This window comes from Cyanistes caeruleus, chromosome 3 (assembly GCF_971803275.1).
Source record: "Cyanistes caeruleus chromosome 3, bCyaCae1.hap1.1, whole genome shotgun sequence".
Lineage (NCBI taxonomy): Eukaryota > Metazoa > Chordata > Aves > Passeriformes > Paridae > Cyanistes > Cyanistes caeruleus.
The window spans coordinates 12,486,252-12,505,707 of NC_141703.1; the positions used below are offsets into that span (position 1 = coordinate 12,486,252).

General features: G+C 34.9%; 2 long non-coding RNA genes across 4 annotated transcripts; one reads left to right on the forward strand and one right to left on the reverse strand.

The window, feature by feature from the left end:
• Nucleotides 1-961: 961 nt before the first annotated feature.
• On the forward strand, nt 962-8,668 carry LOC147653958 (uncharacterized). Its single transcript, XR_015284116.1, has 2 exons — nt 962-1,044; nt 7,249-8,668. It is a non-coding gene; the product is annotated as an uncharacterized LOC147653958 (long non-coding RNA).
• On the reverse strand, nt 4,035-18,678 carry LOC111922914 (uncharacterized). Of its 3 annotated transcripts, XR_015284115.1 has the most exons (3): nt 18,518-18,612; nt 17,022-17,143; nt 12,608-16,540 (listed from the first exon to the last, which is right to left on the reverse strand). It is a non-coding gene; the product is annotated as an uncharacterized LOC111922914 (long non-coding RNA). The 3 variants fall into 3 exon arrangements; XR_015284113.1 differs by lacking the exons at nt 12,608-16,540; nt 17,022-17,143 and adding an exon at nt 4,035-6,139 and having other exon boundaries at nt 18,518-18,678; XR_002860804.2 differs by lacking the exon at nt 17,022-17,143 and having other exon boundaries at nt 11,558-16,540; nt 18,518-18,595.
• Nucleotides 18,679-19,456: the final 778 nt, after the last annotated feature.

A 19,456-nucleotide genomic window follows, 5' to 3' on the forward strand; every position in this document is an offset into this window, starting at 1 on the left:
GATGCAAATCAAAAATAGTAGGTGCAAAAGTTTTCACTTACTACAGGAAGAGTATCACTTACTATATATATGTCTGCTGCTGTCAATTTACCCGATCTCAGAACTGAAGATTTAAGAAACAAACCCAAGAGTCATCATTGTAACAGTTTTGTGAACATTTTTATTTCTAGTTTATTATTCAGTTACTACTGCACTTTTCAGTCTAGCACAAAGGTTGCAGAGTACAACCTATACAGTCCAGAAATACGACAAAAGAGTCACAGCTGAAACAGATGGTAAATTCCTAAATAACCATAGAGGTGTATAGGGTATCTGAAGTTCCAATAAAATCAGTCTCTGGACATAGAAGCAATAACCACAGGGTGTTTTTTTGTTTGTTTTTTGTTCTCAAACCAGTAGTATTTAAGCTCCATTGGAAATTTAAATACTAAATTGCAGTCTTTTGTAGGAGCATTTGCCCTCTTAGCTGATCCTCCTTTTGCTAAAACACTGTCTGTACACCAAAATATAGCACACATCCACGTTCTATGCCACAGTTGTAAACTGATTTTGATGCTGTTACTTCCAAATGTACTTTCTTTAGTCTTACCTAGTTTTAATATATTATTGTGTATGTAATATGTAATTAATATTTTAAACATATAATAAAAGCTTATATTCACTGCAAGTCGAAAGGCTTTCTCTTCATCTTGTCTTTGCTGAAGAGGTGCCAGGTAAACCATATTTACATTAACGTTGAGCTGAAGCCCTAAAGAGTCATAAATGTGATTGGTGATATCCCTGTCCTTATCTCCTTATCTGTCTGCACTGTATCTGAGGAACTGTCCTGTTGATGGATGCAAAGGCATTATTGAGACCTTGTTCTGCACAGGAGGCTTATAAGAAAGATCAAAGTGTCATAGAATCATAGAATGGTTTGGGTTAGAAAGGAAATTAAAGATCATCTGTTTCCAACCCTCAGACAGAGAAAGATTTTATTCCAAGGCCTGTAGTATCGGACAGGACAAGAGGTGACAAGAGGCAAAAGTTTTAAACTGGAGGAAGGTAAGTTTAGATTGCACATAAGGAAGAAATATTTTATGGTGAGGGTGGTGAGATGCTGAAACAGGTTGTCTGAAGAAGTTATGGATGCCCCATCACTGGATATGATCAGGGTCAGGTTGGATGACACTTTGAGTAATCTCTTATAGATAAAGATATCCCTGCCTATGGAGGGGAGTTGGAACACCTGGTCTTTAAAGGTGCTTTTCAACTCAAAATATTCTGTGATTCCATGATTAAGAATCCTATCTTGTTAATGAAAGAGAATCAATAAAAGCATGTCTAAATTTGCTAAATAAACAAATAGATTAATTGCAAGACACCTGTAATTCCAATATTGTCTGTTCCTCTTAAATTCAATGCATTGTGAAGAATTATTTTCTTCTAAAAGCCCATGTGCATGAAAGTTTTTTCTTTGAACAGATGGCAACTTAAACTATATGTCACAAGAGTGCTCATGCATGTTAATACAGACTACCTACTCCCCCAGGCCCCAGAGGAACAAAGCAGTTGGAAGGATGTAAAATAAGGTTGACTTAAATACATGGCATATTGTATTCTACAGCAAAACTAAATGCAGGAGTCTGTAAGGAACAGCACATCAAAACTATAAAATCTCTTTTTAAATAATCAAAACTCTCCTTATATAAAGTCTACAGCACTGTTTAAATGGCATTGCCCTAAAAACCTATAAAGTCAAGTGGACTTGTCCAAATAATTCCTATTATATTTAATTCTTCTTCTTAAAAGCATTTTAATCTTACAGAAAGTTATTATTCCAATTCTGTATGAAAGAAAGTGTCTTCAAAAAATGCTTACTAATAAATCAAAATTAATAGACTGCTTAATATTTTGCCACTTCATTCCCCTACCAATCAGCAGCCTGCTTTTACATACTGGAAAAAACAACAGAAAGTAAGATATATTTTACTACTTTAGTTAATAAAATGTAGCATCCTGTCAATACCAAATGCATGGAAAAATTTGCTATATCTAATGTAATGTTCAATAGTCATAAATTCAATAGTCATAAAGCCATATATCTCACACTGAGAATTACAATACAATATAGACATAGGCATAAAATGAATGGGTTACAGTAGACAATATGAAATATTTTTTTTTATTGAAATGTTAACTTGATACTATCATAAAATAAAAGGACTCAATATATGATTAAATTGTTTTAGTGGGAAATGTATATCACTTACAACCCCCTCCACTGAAAAAAATAAAAGATAAAGTTTGGATGTTCTTAAAGTTTTTGACTCTCAGTGAATGGCCAGGTAAAGACAATAGTCTACTGATAAGTTTTCAAAATTCTTAGACTCATATGGTATTGCAAGAGTTAGGATCCCTGTTGTTTATTTGAACATGTATTTTAATGAATTAGCTGTGCAGAAATCACAGACTGAGCAGTGAAGCTCAGCTGGCTTTTGAACAGAGGCAAAACCTCCAGAGAGGTCAGTTATGTACAGAATTCCCTGCAGAAGCCTGTGAAACTGTTTGCAGTCTTGCACTTTACTGACAGCCTCAGCATGGACAAAGTACAGAGACCAATAACCATAAGCACAGGGTGACATTTTGGATATGACAATTATTTTATAAGAAAAAGCACTGAGGTGAATAGAATTCTCTACTGCAATAATATGAATTAACCTTATATTGACATTTTATATGTTCCATCCTCAGTGACAGGAAATTGCATTTTTATGCTAACCTATGCAATTTATAATATATGTTTGGAGTTAAATACAAGAAAAATTCAAATTTACTTTATGCACTTTACAGAAATTGACAACAGAACAATTCTCTTTTTTCTTTTCCACATTCTGTAGAAATAGTGACACAGCATTGGTGTGAGGCTTGTTCTGCAGTATGTTGATCACCTTAAACACACATGTAGTATGACACAGCCTCCTGAAGTACTTCTAGAGCTGCTGAGGGAGAGGAACATGTCTGTGTGGCACATGTATGCTGCTACATCTCAAAAAACCTTTGGTTTAATTCTTGTATCTACCAGAACCTAGATATTACTTGCAGCTTTGGTCACTGCCAGAGTCTCTGCTGAGTCACACTTACCAGTCCTCTGAAAAAAGCCCATGTGGTAAGAAAGCAGCTCATTACAGGAATAGCCCAATTCCCATTTTAGAGAGCCTTTTCTTTCAAATAGTGCTGCGTTCTCATGCCATGCCCAGGGCATGGATCAGACATTGGGACCAGGAGGGTCATTATTGCCTGGACACAGCCACTGTCTTGTACCTCTGACTCTGGAGAGAACACAGACATCTCAGTTAAGGTTTATTTCTGATGTTTAAATGCAGAGAGATGAGTGAGATACAACATTTTAAATATAATATACACATTCCTAAAAAGCTAATAAATGGGCCAAAGTCTTGGACTCTATTTCCATGTTCCCAGAAAATGTCTGTTTTCCACTTGTCTCAACTGGGGAACAAGTAGTAAGACAAAAGCCATAGAAACACACCTAAATTTATATCTCCAATTGACAGATATTTAGCTGGAAGTGGGTTCATGTTTTTGCAACATGATATTTGCTTAATAGCAATCAATGAGATGATGTGAGCTGCACATGTAAGAAACTGCTTTGTTTCATCCTCTCAACATACAAATTATGCTACTTACACCGATTTTCCAATGTGTAACTGCTGCAAACCATTGTGATAAAAGTTGAGTAACATTTTTTTCAGGGAATAGTTTGTTATAGAAAATTGGGTACATTGTGGATGAGCTTGGGAAAACAGAGGTTGAATAATCTTTCTCAAAAATGTTTTAATAAAAGTTGGGTACCCATAATACAATAGTATTTATTGTAGTTAAATGACACCTTCATTTCTGAAATTTTGATCAAAGTGGGTTGAGTGTCTGAACTCCAACTTTTACAAATATATAAAAAAACTTTATTATTTGTCCTTCATCTCTTTTTTTTTAAAATTTCATAAGTGAACAAATGAAATAAGACAAAACAAAGATTTTAGTATGCCATTAAGTATATAATTTTGTTCTAGTATGTTTTTATAATTTTTCCACTTTTCAAACAAAGTAAATGAGAATGTAAAAAAGCACCAGATGCATGCTTTTTACAGATTAGTCAAGCCCTTTAAATCTTCAGTACAAAAAATAATTTAAAAATCCCCAAAATCTCCTCTTATGAGAAGAAACTGAGTGAGCTGGCTTTGTTTATTCTGGAGAAGGCTGAGAGGGGATCTCATTAATGAATATAAATGTCTCAAAGGTGGGTGCCAAGAGGATGGTACCAGACTCTTTTCAGTGGTTCCCAGTAACAGCATGAGGAGTAATGGCCATAAATTAAAATATAGGAAGCTCCACATCAACATGAGGAAGAATTTGTTTACATTGAGGGTGGCAGAGCACTGGAACAGCTTTCCAGAGAGGGCACAGTTTCTCTAGAGATATTCCAAATCCTGGACATGTTCCTGTGTCATCTGCTTTTGGTGACCTTGCCTTGTCAGGGGGTTGGACTGGATGATCTCTTTTCCAGCCCTAAAAATTTTGTGATTCAGTGAAGTAGTGATTAAAGATATTAATACTGAGTACACCTCAGTGTGCAGGTACTGATCTAGCATAGCAATTAGAGCTGTGAATTGTTATATCTGTACTGTTAAAAAAGAAAGGTTAGGGAGAAGTCCTGACCCTGAAGCCAGATGGCCTCTGTTGGCTTTCATCCATTTGCTGAGGGCTACACCTTTCTAGAACACGTTGTCTGCGTCCACTCCTGTGACCTCTGGCTTCCACTGCTTCTTTTGTGTCCCTTATCTCAAGGTCACAAAAATGGAAGAACTACTGAAATCACTTGCATCAGTACAATGACAAAATTTTAATAGACATGTTTGTTTGGAATAAAAATAGATTAGGATTATAAAAAGGATTTAAGGGAATAAGCAGAATTCTATTATAAAATTGAATCAAATATATTTCAATGCCTTAAAAAGGAGAGAAATATCTATATGGCTGTGGAACTCATGGGGGAACTGAATGCCCAAAGGAAGACCTGTGGCAGTGATGGAAAGAGTTATTCTGCCATGAACAATGCTAGAATACTTACAAAGAACAGGAGAACTTACTGTTAGGATATTTTCCTCAAATAGACTTGTTACAGGCAACATTCTAAAATTGCTTTAATCTGATTCCATATTCGTTAAGAAAAGCAAACAATCCATAGTCTAACATTTCAGATTTCACCCCACAACTCAAATGATTACCAAACAGCAACAAATTTTAAGTAGCACAAGCACTTGTGCCACCTCTGCATGTTGCAGTGGTCTATGCTCCTCTCTCCCATTGCATGTTGTTCCAAGCAGGTTTTTTTCCAGGTGTCATTTCCTGTTCTGCACAAGTTGTACAGGTAATGAGCAACAGAGCCACATGAGTGGTTGCCTTGAAGTCTGCTTCTGTCTTCACAAGCTCCATATCTGAAAAGTAGATATGGTGCTCCTGGCATGAAATCCAGGTTGAGCAGGCCAAGGGAGTTTGGGGTGTGCACTCCTGTCTCTGGCTGTTCAGTCACACTGCTTTCTTGTAGGCAAACCTCGTTAAAGCTTTCCCAATCTGCTACAGGAATGCTGGAACATCTGCCATCACAGTAAAAACCTCTATTTACAAAAAAGCTCTTCAAATTAACCGGTGGAGGAAATGCATAAACTTTTTCTTTTCCAAGACCACTGTTTTTGGGTGCTGTTGATTGTGATTATCTTCTCTCAGAGCCTGCATTTTCTCACTCCATAAGAACTTCTTTCTGCCAGGTTCACTAGCTAAATGGCTAAAGTGTTTGCACAAATACTTCCAAGCTCAAACAGGTAGCAAAGTATATTTCAGGCTAAGGAGTTTTATTTTTTGTGCACATTTGCTAATACTTCTCTGTTATTTTTCTTCTTGAGCTTTTATCCAGCAAAGTGGGAAAGTACAGGGGAGGACACTCTGCCTTCTCATTGTGAGAAGATTTCATTTCCAAGTAAAATCAGTCTCGATAAGGTGTCAAGTATGAGCTAAACAAACATCATCTCCTTTGAGAGCCAATCATGCAACCAAAGCTAGCACCATAGGGGTACTTTTTAGACTGAAAAAGAGAGAGTACATATTTTAGAACATAATATTTACTGAACTGAAAACAAACTAAGTTTCTTGGCAAAAGCAAACTACTAACATTTTAGGAAAAATATTTAATAGTTAAGCTGTTACACTGAATCTTTATGTTATTTTAATTTAAAATATGATTTTTAACTATTTTAACTGAATCATAATTTCAAATATATTTATGGATTTACAATTATGACCATGGTAAATATTTAAAAAATAAAAAATTTTCTACTCCCTGACCAAAGTCACTTTAATTTACACTTGAACTTCTTTTAGTTCATATGGAACAACTTTGAAGAAAAATAAAAAAACTGGGAAATTGGAATGCTGCATTTCAACTTATCACAATGGTTTTTATTGTTCTTTCAGTTTACAGTCCTTTAACTGCATTGGAGCTGCCTCCTCAGGAATTGTTTAAATATTGCAGCACTTGGGAAGAATTTACACTTGACTACAAAAAAAAAAAAAAAAAAGCCCAACAAAAGCCTATAGCTTAGTTTTAGTAAAAACATAGAAAATATGTTGAGATAAAGAGGGGATAGGAGGCATGAGGGCAGACAGAAAAACTTTGGATCTAAAACTGTGAGTCTAAAAGAAAAAAAACCACAAAAGGTGAGCTAAAAAAGTTAGATGAGAATGAGAATTGGATACTCTGCGACGGGAGAGAAAGACAAGAAAAAATAGGAAACATTGTATGAAGTCTACAAGTTGGTGATTATTGCTCATAATTACAGTAAATTGTCAGAGTAACCTGAAAGAACAAAAATCTGCTACAAAGACCATGGAGACAAATAGCTTATGTATTATATTCATATTTATAAAATAATATGTATCCAACACTGAGTACACATAACACAGCTGAATAGCTTAATTAACAAGATACAAAGGAAGAGTTATAGAGGAATGGAAGAAGTTAAGAAAACATTGGGTATTTTAACTTTTTTTTTGGGGGGGGGGGGGAAATATTTTAATCCTTTCATTTAACAACAAGGTATTCGTCCTGAGTCACTACAGACTTATAAGAGATTTGGAAGTCCCAGTTGTATCTTTTTTTTTTTTAACTGCTCATCTGTTGTGTTCCTCTCACAGCCAGGTGTGAGGCAGTGAAGCATGGAAATCTGCCTTCTTCTGCACCTCCTGGGCCTACTGTTTTGTGTTTTCAAGTATTTTAAAGGGATTTCTGTTCCTGCTAGTCACATGGTTCATTTCCCAAACCCTTTAGTGCATTTCAAAGGTGAACCCATAAATCACCAAAGAGATTTTTGTGGGAAATTCAATTCCATATATAAGGTGCACTGGTGATGCCAGCTGGCTGTCCAGATCTACTGCACTGCATACCATTTGCAGGATTTCTGGGCAGCTCATATTTACTGAAGAGCTATTGCCAGAGGTTTTCTTCAGCTTCAGTTTCCACTCCCCTATCAGATGAATTTATAAAAACAAAGGTGAGTGTTTTAGGGATGAAAATTAGGCTTTGAAATAAATTCATGATCAATCCGAACTGGATAGTGAAAATATTACCTTGAGTCTCATAATGTCACAAAAAAACCCCACTGATGACTGTTCTTGTTCTAGATTTATCCTCTGAGGTTTTTTTCCTTACTCTGGAATTTACATTTATCTTTTTCTGTGACTGTCACAGGCCCTGGTTTCTGCCTTCAAAAATCTTTTGCGTAGTGTCCTAGAATGGCATTGGTCTGTGCTTTTGTCACAGCTCTGCATAATTCATAATCCTGCATCCACCTCCTTAACAGTAGTGGAAAATATTCTGAAGATTAGTGGTTGCATCTACCAAAGCTCAAGTCACAGTTTAATTAGGAATTTTCAGATGGTTCCTTGAAATTGATTTAAATATGGATTTTCAAAAATATTTAGATGGGAAATCCCTATCATGCACATTGTGATATTTTAAAAAGTCCCCAGGCACATTAGGTTTCAAACACTTTATGAGAATTTATGCTTTGGAAATCTTATTTGGCAGATTTTTTTTATGGGTATCTAACTATCTGGAGCGCTTCTAGGCATTTTTTAGGAGCATTTGCTGGAACATATAAAAATCTGGGTCTTGCTAGCACAACTGAAGAAATAAGCACATCAAGTGTAATTGCAGTCACTTGTGCTGACTATCAGATCCTCAGTGTGGTGACACAGTAACAGTGTCACTGTACTCTATTTAAACTCTGATTGCTGAGCTTGTGGAGGATGCAGTCACAGCAAAGTACAGTGTCCCTTATTAAATCTTCCTCACTGCTTATCAAGTGTTCTATTTCCAGAAAATAATTGTAAATTATACGTCATTATTTCTTTTAAAGGAAATATTACTTAAGGAAACACTCCTTTAGACAGATATGAGCTTCCACATACCAAAGGCAGGCATTAATTGGTCATTTGTACCAATATGTGAAAATAAGAATTACTTCATGTTTAATGAATTCCTTCATTACTTCAGCCTTTGTATTTTAAATATTCAAACCCATATGAATTTTAATTTTTTGATGAAAAAAGAAAATATGTGAGATGTTTAAATGTGTTTCACTGTGATATAAACATGAAATCAGATTTATTGGAGCATTTTTCTCTGGCCTTGGCCAGAGGAGCCACAAAGCAAGATCTCTTAGGTGCTGAAGCATAACAGCTACTCCTGGAAGTTTCTCCTTCCTAGTATTTGTTGCAGTGAAAACACTGCAAGAGGTGGCAAACTTCAATAGTTAATCCTTACCATGACATAAATCACTGTCTGTTTCATTAATCCCAACTGGTGTAGCAAAATGTTTCCTGGAGCTCACTGTGATATTGTACAGCTATATACCATAAGAAGCAAATATAAATTTTGTGACTGGATCATTAAGATTTAACAAAATTTGACTTCAGGCACTCACTCTGGTTAAAGAGGTCCGATGAATTCTTAGTGCTTTTTAGAAGGTATTTTCCTTTGGTTCCTCTAGTGTTGCAGCTTATCTCTTAATACTGAAACAGGTATCTATTAAATAATATTATCTTTAAATTTAGCAGTATTTTAGCATTATTTAGCAATATTTTAGCATTATTTAGCAATAAATCAACTCATGAGTTTTCCTAGTTTATTTTCTTTTACAGAGCTAATTTTTAATATTGCTACTAAAAACCAAGGTTAAAAGCATTAGGTCCTGGCAGTAATTTGCTGGGAAAAACAAAAACCCTGATATTACCAGAAGACTTTTTCCATAACTAGGAACTTAAATCTCTGGAAAAGTGTACTGCTCTAAGGAGTAATTATTTTCCTAATAAGATCTTAGATCTCCCTATTCACATCAAAATCTCGTCCTGAGAGCTATAGAGGACTATTAATATTATACTGAAGAAAAACATTTTTCACCTTTGTCTGCAAATCTTTCCATCTCAGCAGATTCCTGTAGTATCCTGTCTTATTTCTCTGGAGTAAAACACTAATTCTATGCAGAACACTCATAGAGAAAAGGATATCTTAAGTAGCTTTAAAATGCCTCTTTCAATACACCTAAAAAATCAATCTACTGAAAAGCCTGTTAGGTCTGCCCAGTAAAAATACAATTTGTGTGGGATCATGTCTCCATCTGTTGTGGAACTCTGTTAGTAGTGATAGGATAAATAATATAAGATGTACTGATAGCCTTACTACTGAAAAATGAAACAGGCTGGTAGTTTTAATCTAAATACAAACACACTCCTTCTCTGCAGAAACAGGAAATGCTTTGCATAAACATGATTTGAAACACAGACATGCCTTAACAAATCCCAATTTATTAAATTGCTTATAATTTATATTCTTTTGCTAAAAATAGCTGTTGACCCACTGAATTATTAACTATTCAGATAAGGTCATACTTGGGAAGCAGAAGCACCCTCTCTCATCTAAAAAGCCAGTTTCTGCAAATATGACTTGAACAAACAGAGGGTAGCATACAGTGCATAAAACAAGTGGATGCTGACTTCAGATTTTCCTGACTCCTAACACTCATTACCTTGTTTTCTCTTTTCCACCAAAGCATGGTACTGCTTACACCTGGGCTTCTTCAGTGCTCCTTCTGTAAGGGTCCTGTAAGTAGCTGTGGATATCTGTATTTTCACTGTCTCATACCTTAGTAGGCCAATCCCATTCTGTAAGCCAGTTTTTAAAGAAGTTTTTACACACACACACACACACACACACACACACACACACTCACATTCAGTGCCTTTGTATTTCTGTGACTTCAAATATACAGCCATCTATCTACTCTACAGTTAGTTCCTTGGTTATACTTGCTGTAATAAGTGCTCATATTTTGCTTTCTGTATGAGTTGAAATAGAGAAATTCTGATTTCACTGATGTATTATTGACAGGCTCCTCCATACAGTCCTTTTTCTGGATAATTCATATCTGATTTTCTTTCATATGTTGACACTAAAAAGAGATATGAAACACCACATTGCAAAGGCCAGCAGTTGCTCTACCACTGATTCCTTGACAGTCCATGACATTGCTGCAAGACTGAGATAACATCTTAGACAGCATGATGGTTTTTTTGTGCCTAGAAAAATTTCTTAATCTTTTGTGATTTTGTTAAGTCATACAGAATCATTTATTCCATTTGAGTCTTTCCTGCGAGCTCTGTGATTTGTTAAGCCAAATTAGCATCCTTCCCATTTGTACAGAACTGCTCACATCAGCTCCTTGTTGTAGCTTTGATCTGTTTAATAGAAGAATTTAAAGAAATTGGAAGTGATTATTTAAATACTAATACTACCTCTATTAATTACTGTTAGTAATAATAATTATTGTTGTATTTGAAATTTGAACTGCATGGCTTAGGAAATTTTCACTAGTTTGCCTAGAGAGCTACATGAGTATGGCTATCAATCACCTATGAGTCTTTTCTCATTGCACCATTCACAAAACGTTAGCAATTATAAAGACAGCTAAAAGCAAAGTATTTCCACAGAGCTGAATATATTCTCTGGAAATAAATATCACCTGGGAAATATGTGAGAATTTGTTAGTGTCAAATGCCTTAGAAACAAGTTTACCTTAAAGAAGAATAATCTTATGATTATTTTATGTTTTCAGAAACGGTAAAGGGATAGATATACTAGGCTTTTTCTGAGATATTGATGGTATGCAAAATGTATTAATCCAATTTGATTGTCAGTTGAATTACTCAAATCTTCTAGGGACAATATTGTCTAATAATAGAAGCTAAGAATTATAAGGTAGGAATAGAGGATCTCTAGCTTGTATGTGTATAGCAATTTGCCACAGAAAAAACTGCACAGTTATTTAAGCATCACTCTGCAAAAGTTTTCCAAAGCTAACAACAAGAGTACAAAACCCCATAAAATTAACAGCATATTCTGTACACATTGTTACTATGGCAAAATAGTTGCAACACTGAAGTCAACTTATAGCTGATGTTTAATGATGGTGACTTTATCCCCCCTTGGAATAAAGACATACTTTTCCATTCAAACTTTTCACATTTCTTACTAATAGCTAAAGAATCATTTGTATGCTGCAGAATGTTCTAGTCCTACCTATACAGACTGAATACTACCATCATGTTACTTAAACAGTGGCAAAATTAAAGCTGAATTAAGTCCAGATTTTTTGATAACAGGATTTTTTGATTTTATGAAAAAAGCACAAAGTGCAAAAAACCCATAATGGTGACATGTGCACAAGATTAATGAAAAGATTAATGGAAAGTACTGAACTCACAACCTCCATCACTCAGATACTTCGTTTCTTAATATACAGAGAAGTTAATTTCTTCATTTACACCTTTAACTTCCCCAGCTGTTCATGATGCAGAGGAAATATTTCCACTCGTGAAAAAGCCACATTTAATTTCCACTTACACTTGGAGGCCAGTAAGCAGCTGGACTGTTTTTCTTCCAGCAGAGATGATAGCACAAGTTCCCTTACAAAGACGAGCTCATATTAGGCCTTAATGGTTTTTATCACTGCAGAACATGCAGTCCTGTGTAAGGTTTGTTCTTTGGCAAAACAATGTTTTTTTCCAGCATCTGCAGACCTAGGATCATATTTAGGTTCAGCACTCCAAATAGAGTTTAATGCTTTTATTTTCATCCTTTGCAGCCTTGAAGAAACTATTTTCCATTTTCTGTTACTTTTTTGTAACACAGCTTTTCTTCTTCTCTCTTCAACCTAGTGCAAGCTCTTAGTGAACCTCCACCTGAGCAGCCTTCCAATTAATTTTAAATTTCTCCTGAAAAAAAATAATACCAGCTTTTTTCCTCATAATTTTTTGTTGCTTTTCCTGGTAGAATGGATTCAGGAGATACAAGATATTCATGACAACTTAACTGCTTTTGAGACAAGTTAGAAATCGTGCCTTTATTCCTTCCCATGTTTGTGTTGTGTAAAACTGCAGCAGAAAAAACTTACCTGCTAAAACAAAGCTGCAACAAGCTGACTGTCCAAACCAAAAAAACCTTTTCATTAGCTGTCATTTTTATTTTTAAATAACTTTTAAATTACAGGATAATAATGCTAAAGAGTCAGCTGGAGCCAGAGTAAATAGGTTTCCATGACACTTACATGCAAGATTAAAAGAAGTAGCGCCCACCAGTGAGAGGAAAAACAAAACCTGGCTGTTCTCTGGGGTGCTCTAAAGCTGTATGGGCTATGATAACAGTACAATAAAATAATTATATTTGTCATATATCCTCAGATGCAATCAAGTAGCTGTGCTGAGTAAACTGCACTAGGGTTTGTCTTTTGTTCCATGTAAAGCACGTGAAAATTATAGTTTTCATTCTTCACAAGATTTAATGTTAAGACCTTCCAAGAAACCTTAATGATTGCAAAGCCTCTGTCTGCTTTGCACTGACAAGGGAGTATAGGAACACTATGTAAAACATGAATAGCTGGAATTTCTCTCCTATAGTCAAAATATTTTCTACTGCCTACATTAAATAACACTTTTCAGTACATCTCCTTGAAATGAATTCTGTGCCTGGAAGATTTCCATAAAAATGTAAACAGGTTTGTAATATCTGCTTAGGAAAAAACCCTCTCTTATCAAATAATGATATTGGTAGGAAATGTTCAAAGTTGTTGAGCGTGTTCCGCTGACTCATATCACACCATTGCAAGCAACTTGTTACAGGAGACAGGATATGAGACAGAGAGGAAAGTGAGAATAAAATTTTTAGGAATTCTCTCTTCTAGCTCTTTTAAAACTAAAACTGTCTCAGCTGATTGCTTATTCTTCCATCTCAACTAAAAGAATGGATTGGAGAAAGACAAATACCCCTATATTTTTGGTTGCTACCCATATTAAAACCATCTTACAATTGGCTGCAGTGAAGTTTTTCTCCCTTTTGCAAGGGAGAACCTAAAGAGGTACATCAATCCCAACCTTAACATCAGAGGAATCATTTAAGTTTAATAAAGACAATTATTATTGCTATGGTTTTGCTGTCTTTTGCAGGTAACTTGCAACTTTTCTTTAACCTACGCAACTGAGTTGTTTGAATGTCTATAATGTGAATTTATAGTAGAATGATACTTTGTAACTTTTGCTCTCCTGATCGGATATTGAGAGATAACACTTCTGTTAATAGCCTACTTCTCAAACTTTGTGCTTCATTCCACCAAATTCCATAAACAAAAGGCTTTTATGTTTCTGATGATGTTCAAATAAATAGCAACTAAAGAAATATCAACTGGAAAACTGAATTATCAAGTTTTAAACGTATTAGAATATCTTCAGATATATTTCATTTAAAGGAGCAGATCCTTGTGTAGCTTTTATCCTTTTTGAAATGGAAAATTATTATTCTGATGCTGAGGTCAGACCACCTGAAGGAGAAACAAAGACCTAAAAGGAATTTAAACAGAAACAGCTGAAGGTTTGGGTTCAAACCTTACCAGCTTATAAAAGAAGGAAAAATATAAATAAAGCAAATGAACTAGGGCAGTGCCACCAAGACTTTGTTTGAAACTAGGGGATATCGGTCACCCTGCTCAAGCTCAGCTCACTTACTCGCTCAGTTATTGCAGGACAACCAAGTACAGAGACAGGTTTTCAGGCAGTATTCCCATCACAAACACATTAACTCAGTTTGTCTTAAATGCCTGTGTGATGTAAAGAGCTGGTGGCCAGACAGTTCAGCACACACTTCAGAAAATTCATTCAAAGAATGTTTGTTTCACTCCTGCAAGCAAATGAATGCTGGAAGTGATTATATTTATAAATTGAACAGAATTTGACCTTTAACATGGCACTGTGTTAAAAGAAGTACAGTTAGTGTAAAGACAATGGAGAATTTCTGGAATCTTAAGGCACACATTTTTCTATTTAATTTTCTTAAGATTGGGCAGATATTCAAAATTATACCTATTAGGAATTTTAACTTTCTAACCATACATTGTACAGCAGCGCTGTGAAGAAACAGAGACGCTGCCAAGAGCTTCAGGCTAAATTATTTTGGATCCTAACTCATCAGGAGGCTTCTGTTCTGAAATGCTCCACAGAGCTGGCAGGACAACCAAATAAAATAAATCAATAAACTCTTAGGGCTGGTTTTAATTGAAAACTATTAACATTTCAGAAAAAAATATAGGGCCATGATGAATTTAAAAATAATGTAGTAGAAAAAATACACAAAAAAAGCAATGTAATAAAAAAATACTGAAAGAAAATCAAAACAACTCAGCTTAATTCTGGCAAAATATCAAAATGACAAGAATAAAAATTAAAAAGTCCTGACAACTGTGAAGAATGTGAATGCATAAAGTATGAGGAAATATGGGACACTAACAAAGGTTTATTTTAAAAACCTTGAATGTTATCAACGTTGTATGAACACATTTTATGAATAGTTCTACAAATGCTCATATTTGCTTTAGAAATTAAAAGCTAGCTGAGTTGTCATGGTTACTGCCCCACAGATATAGCAAAACAGTGGTGTTAGCTTTTTCTTTTTGCTTTTTTTTTTATCATTACAACAGTTAAGACATAAGAGTAATACTATTTTTAATATTCTGTTTTCTGTTTGACAATATGCCTTGAGCTCTTGCTATCCTAAGAAATCAATGGCAGGGAGTCAACATTCTGATCCACTCAGTCCATTCAGATATGCAGCTCATTTTTGGTGTTCATTCTTTATGCAATGGAACAGGGGGATATCCTCCTATTCACCTTATAATAAAATTTTGTCTTTAATGGCACAGGCATACTCTCGCTACAATCTTTCCAACCTGTATATTTTAAAAAATATTTGCATTTCTGAAAATCCCTTGTCCACAGTTTTCTGTTCTATTCAAAGTAAAAGCAAGTAAAACAATTTTTCCCAAGTCAGCTCTGTTTTGGAGAGGGGAGGAGGAGACACCTTTCTTTGTCTCACAGACTACATCTGTAACCAGATGCAAAGAACTTAATTCAAGATGGGGGAGTACTAATGAGATATTTAATCATCAAATAATGGAGGCCTCCTCAGTAGGATAAACACTGAGAGGATTTTAAAGCACATTTCAAATAGAAATCAAAATTCTTTTCATTTGTGCCTCCCACTTGTTTTCTAGTAATAATAGTAATTAAGATTTTTAAAACCCACTTTTGCTTAAAATATATTGTTGATCCCAGATAAGGTAGTGAGCAGTTCATTTCTGTGGCACACCCCTAATGAATTTCTAACCTCACAGCCCAGCTGAGTCCCTGCCTCCTAACCACTGGCTTAGACATGTTTTAATAAAATGACCACTTCATCAGATTTTATAGTATCTGCATGAAGAGAAAATGGCATCTTTCAGAACCACACCATCCCTAGTAGTACAAATAACTACTTAACTATTCTAATTGTCCTGGAGATTATCACTGCTGAGATAGGTACTTGTTACATGGTTATGAGGCTTTAGTAATACATTTAAGAGTTTTCCATTATGCACTGTTTTAAAATTGTACTTAACATGGATAAGGATGAATGCAAGCCTTTATTTATATATCCAGAACAGTCAATCCAGTTGCAACTAAACGTAGAAGTTCACAGATGAGAAAAATATCTTTAGATAACCCTGAAGACTGTAAACTAGTTAGTCTTTCACTTCTATTAAGTTGCTTTTTTGAGGAGGTGGTAGTCAAGGACTGAGGATTCACACAGTGATAGTTCTTCTCCACTGAGAAATATATTCTTTCTTTTGGTCAGTCTTCCCTTCAGCTGTCAGGGGTCCTACCCAGGTGCTTTCACTCCAGAGCCATCCAATCCTCTTTTAATAGGAATGAAAGGTTTTTCAGTTCCATAGATATTACATTGTTAGAGTGGAAGTTCTCCCTTCTATTGCTAGATTTTCCTTGTCACTAGAATGAAAGACTTGGTATTCTTCACTGAGGAATGCTGAACTTCACAGAAGGTATCAATCTGTACATTAAAAAAAACTTAATATAAACCTGCAGCCATATGAATTATGTGCAGATTACCAGGAATACTGGGTTAGCACAGACACTGTGGCAATCAGCCACGCTGCAATAACTCATCCCCAGCCAATTCCTCTCGGCTTATTGTGACAGCAAGCAGTTGTATTTCTCCAGACAGAAGTGTTTTTCTGCAACTTGCAGACTATTTGTATCAGAAGCAGTTTCTACACTCCCACTACTTCAAGCATGTCTAACAGAGGACCCCAGGAATTAGATGCCAGCTGGCTGGATGCCATATTTAAGTTAAGCAAAATTTAATGAAACTATAGCAGGACGATATATTGAGGGGCTATTTGGCTTTTGCAACCACAAAATTTCTGACTTTAAAACAAGTATTTAGGACAAGAAAATAAGTATTTGCAACCACAAAATTTCTGACTTTAAAACAAGTATTTAGGACAAGAAAATAAGTATTTACAACCCACCATTATCAGTCCCATTGACTTGTGGTGGGAAACGCTGTCCTTGGCAGAATCTGCCAAATCAGGTCATAAAACAGACTGTGCAGCTTGGATTCTTGATGTACTGATGGGATATCTAATTCAAGCTGTTATTTGTAATTAAAACTTAATTGTCAGCAATCATAAACATTTGAACAATTCTTTTATTACATGAAAAATATTCCTTAGAAAAGACATCTGAAATTCAAGCTTCCTTATTCTCCCTCTTTCCTTCTTCTACACCCATATGTTTGAGTAGGGATATTTAATCAACTAAATTACAATTTCATTTCCCAATGTGAACTATTCATTTAAGATTTAAGTGTTAAATTGCATTTTTCTTTATGCATCTCAAATTCCACAATTTCATGTATTTTTTGTGTCTGATGGGGAAAAAAACCCCAAACCCAAAACCAAAATACCACTCCCTCCAAACCAATCCTTCATTTTCCATCTTCCAAACACTTAAATCATCCTCTAATACCATAAAAATAATAAATTATGATTTTTCATAAGAAAGAATTTCTCTTGTGTTGATCTTGAGATGCTGAATCCTGTATTACAAAGAAGTCAGCTTATATATTTATATATATATATTTGCTTGAAATTAGTTACTTCTGTGAAACAGAATAATTTTTACTTTTATCAGTAAAAGTTCACATGTAAAGCTTTTGAGGAATTCAAAACAATTTATAAATCTAAAGTACTCTCATACAAGATGAACTAAGTTATTATATAGCTACAGTTCCTTTTAAAAGAGAATAGCTTCACTTCAAGAACCAATAGAGCAGATGACAATAAATGTAATGTCCCTATTCCAAGAAATGGAACATTTCACACAATTAGCTGCTGTACTCAGCATTGTTAACTGTGGCACATGAGCACTGCTACCCAAAATACTATAGTAAAAGGCAATAGAGATGGCTTTTCTTCTCCTTTCAGTAATTTTAATATTTTTAAATGTTCTATGAGAAGTGGAATTAAGAAGTAAAAATAAAATCAAATATTGCTTATGACATGAGACAGAAAAACGTAATGAAAAAATCTAATGTTAATGTTTGGACAAATTTCAAAATATTAAATACATGATGAACATGAAAAAATATTACACATTGAACAGCCTAAATGAGTTTTTGCACCCTTCTACAGTTTCACTACTAATTGAAAAGGATTTTGACTATGCAAAGCTGTCTTTTCAGACTTAGAAAATAATTCCTCTGATCATGGCACCTGACTTGGAAACTTTTAATGCATTCTTTATTCATCATAAGTAGTCCAGTAATGCTGAACAATAAAACCACCACTTATTGCTTCTAGCACATCAAAGTATTTTCTTGGGTTTCTGTTTTGGTTTTTGTTTGTTTGTTTGTTTGGGGGGGTTAATCTAAGCACAATACTTGGAAGAAAAACAACCCTGATTTGTTACTACATCATACAAGAAGTATATTTAGCTAGAATTCCAAATCCACCAGATTTCTTACCCAGTGTTGCTTTCCTTACTGGGGCAGGTGGGTAAGGCTTTTCCTTCACCTGCAGTCGACAGAGAGAGGCATTGCCATGAGGGATCCAGCTGAAATGTGTTATCCACACGTAATGACTGGATGGGGATCTGCCATGAGCAGGCTCCCACTTCAGAGGCCTCAGCTAATAAACAGATTTAGGTATTTTGTTTGAAATCCATCTGCCTATGGAGTGGTGTTCTTTTAATGCAGGTTATCCTAAAGCTTTAGTGTCAGTGTTACACAAGTGTCTGTCTAAAATTAGGTAAGTCCTAAAGATGTTAGCAAATATTTTCCTTCAGACCAACACTTTGATTGCTCCTAGAAGTTTTTGTTTGCAGGTATTAAATCACAGATGCAGGCTTCTTCTGTCATCTTGTTTGGCATCTGTGAAAGAAACCCAAATATCTAGATAATCCTAGGTACTGTAATACCTTTATCCTAGCAGGCATCATTTTTGTATTTCTTCTATATTTCTTTTTTCTCTGGTAAAAATACATACATATACTAAATAAAATAACAGAGGATATTTGATAAGATTTTAAAACAACATATTTTTTTTAAAAATATATTTTTATGTGGTTTTAAATAAAATAATTTAACTTTTAATTAGAACTTAATGGAAAATTAGCATTTTCTTAAAAAGTGAAAAGGCCTCTGTACATATCTGGGTGGCTGAACATGTAATAGCTTGGGATTTATCTTCTATCCATTTTAATTTTGATCTGCTTGTTGTTTAAATTTTGGGATGCTGTGCTGTTGGGCTTTTTCCTCCTCCCTAGAACAGGACAGAAAGTTAAAGTTCAGGCAACTTTCTATTTTAGGTAGGAATGGTGTCAAGTTTTCTGGAATAGAATATGGAGGTGCAGTTCTCATCCATGGAAGTAAACAGATGCAGTGGTTTAACCCTTGCTGTGCCTT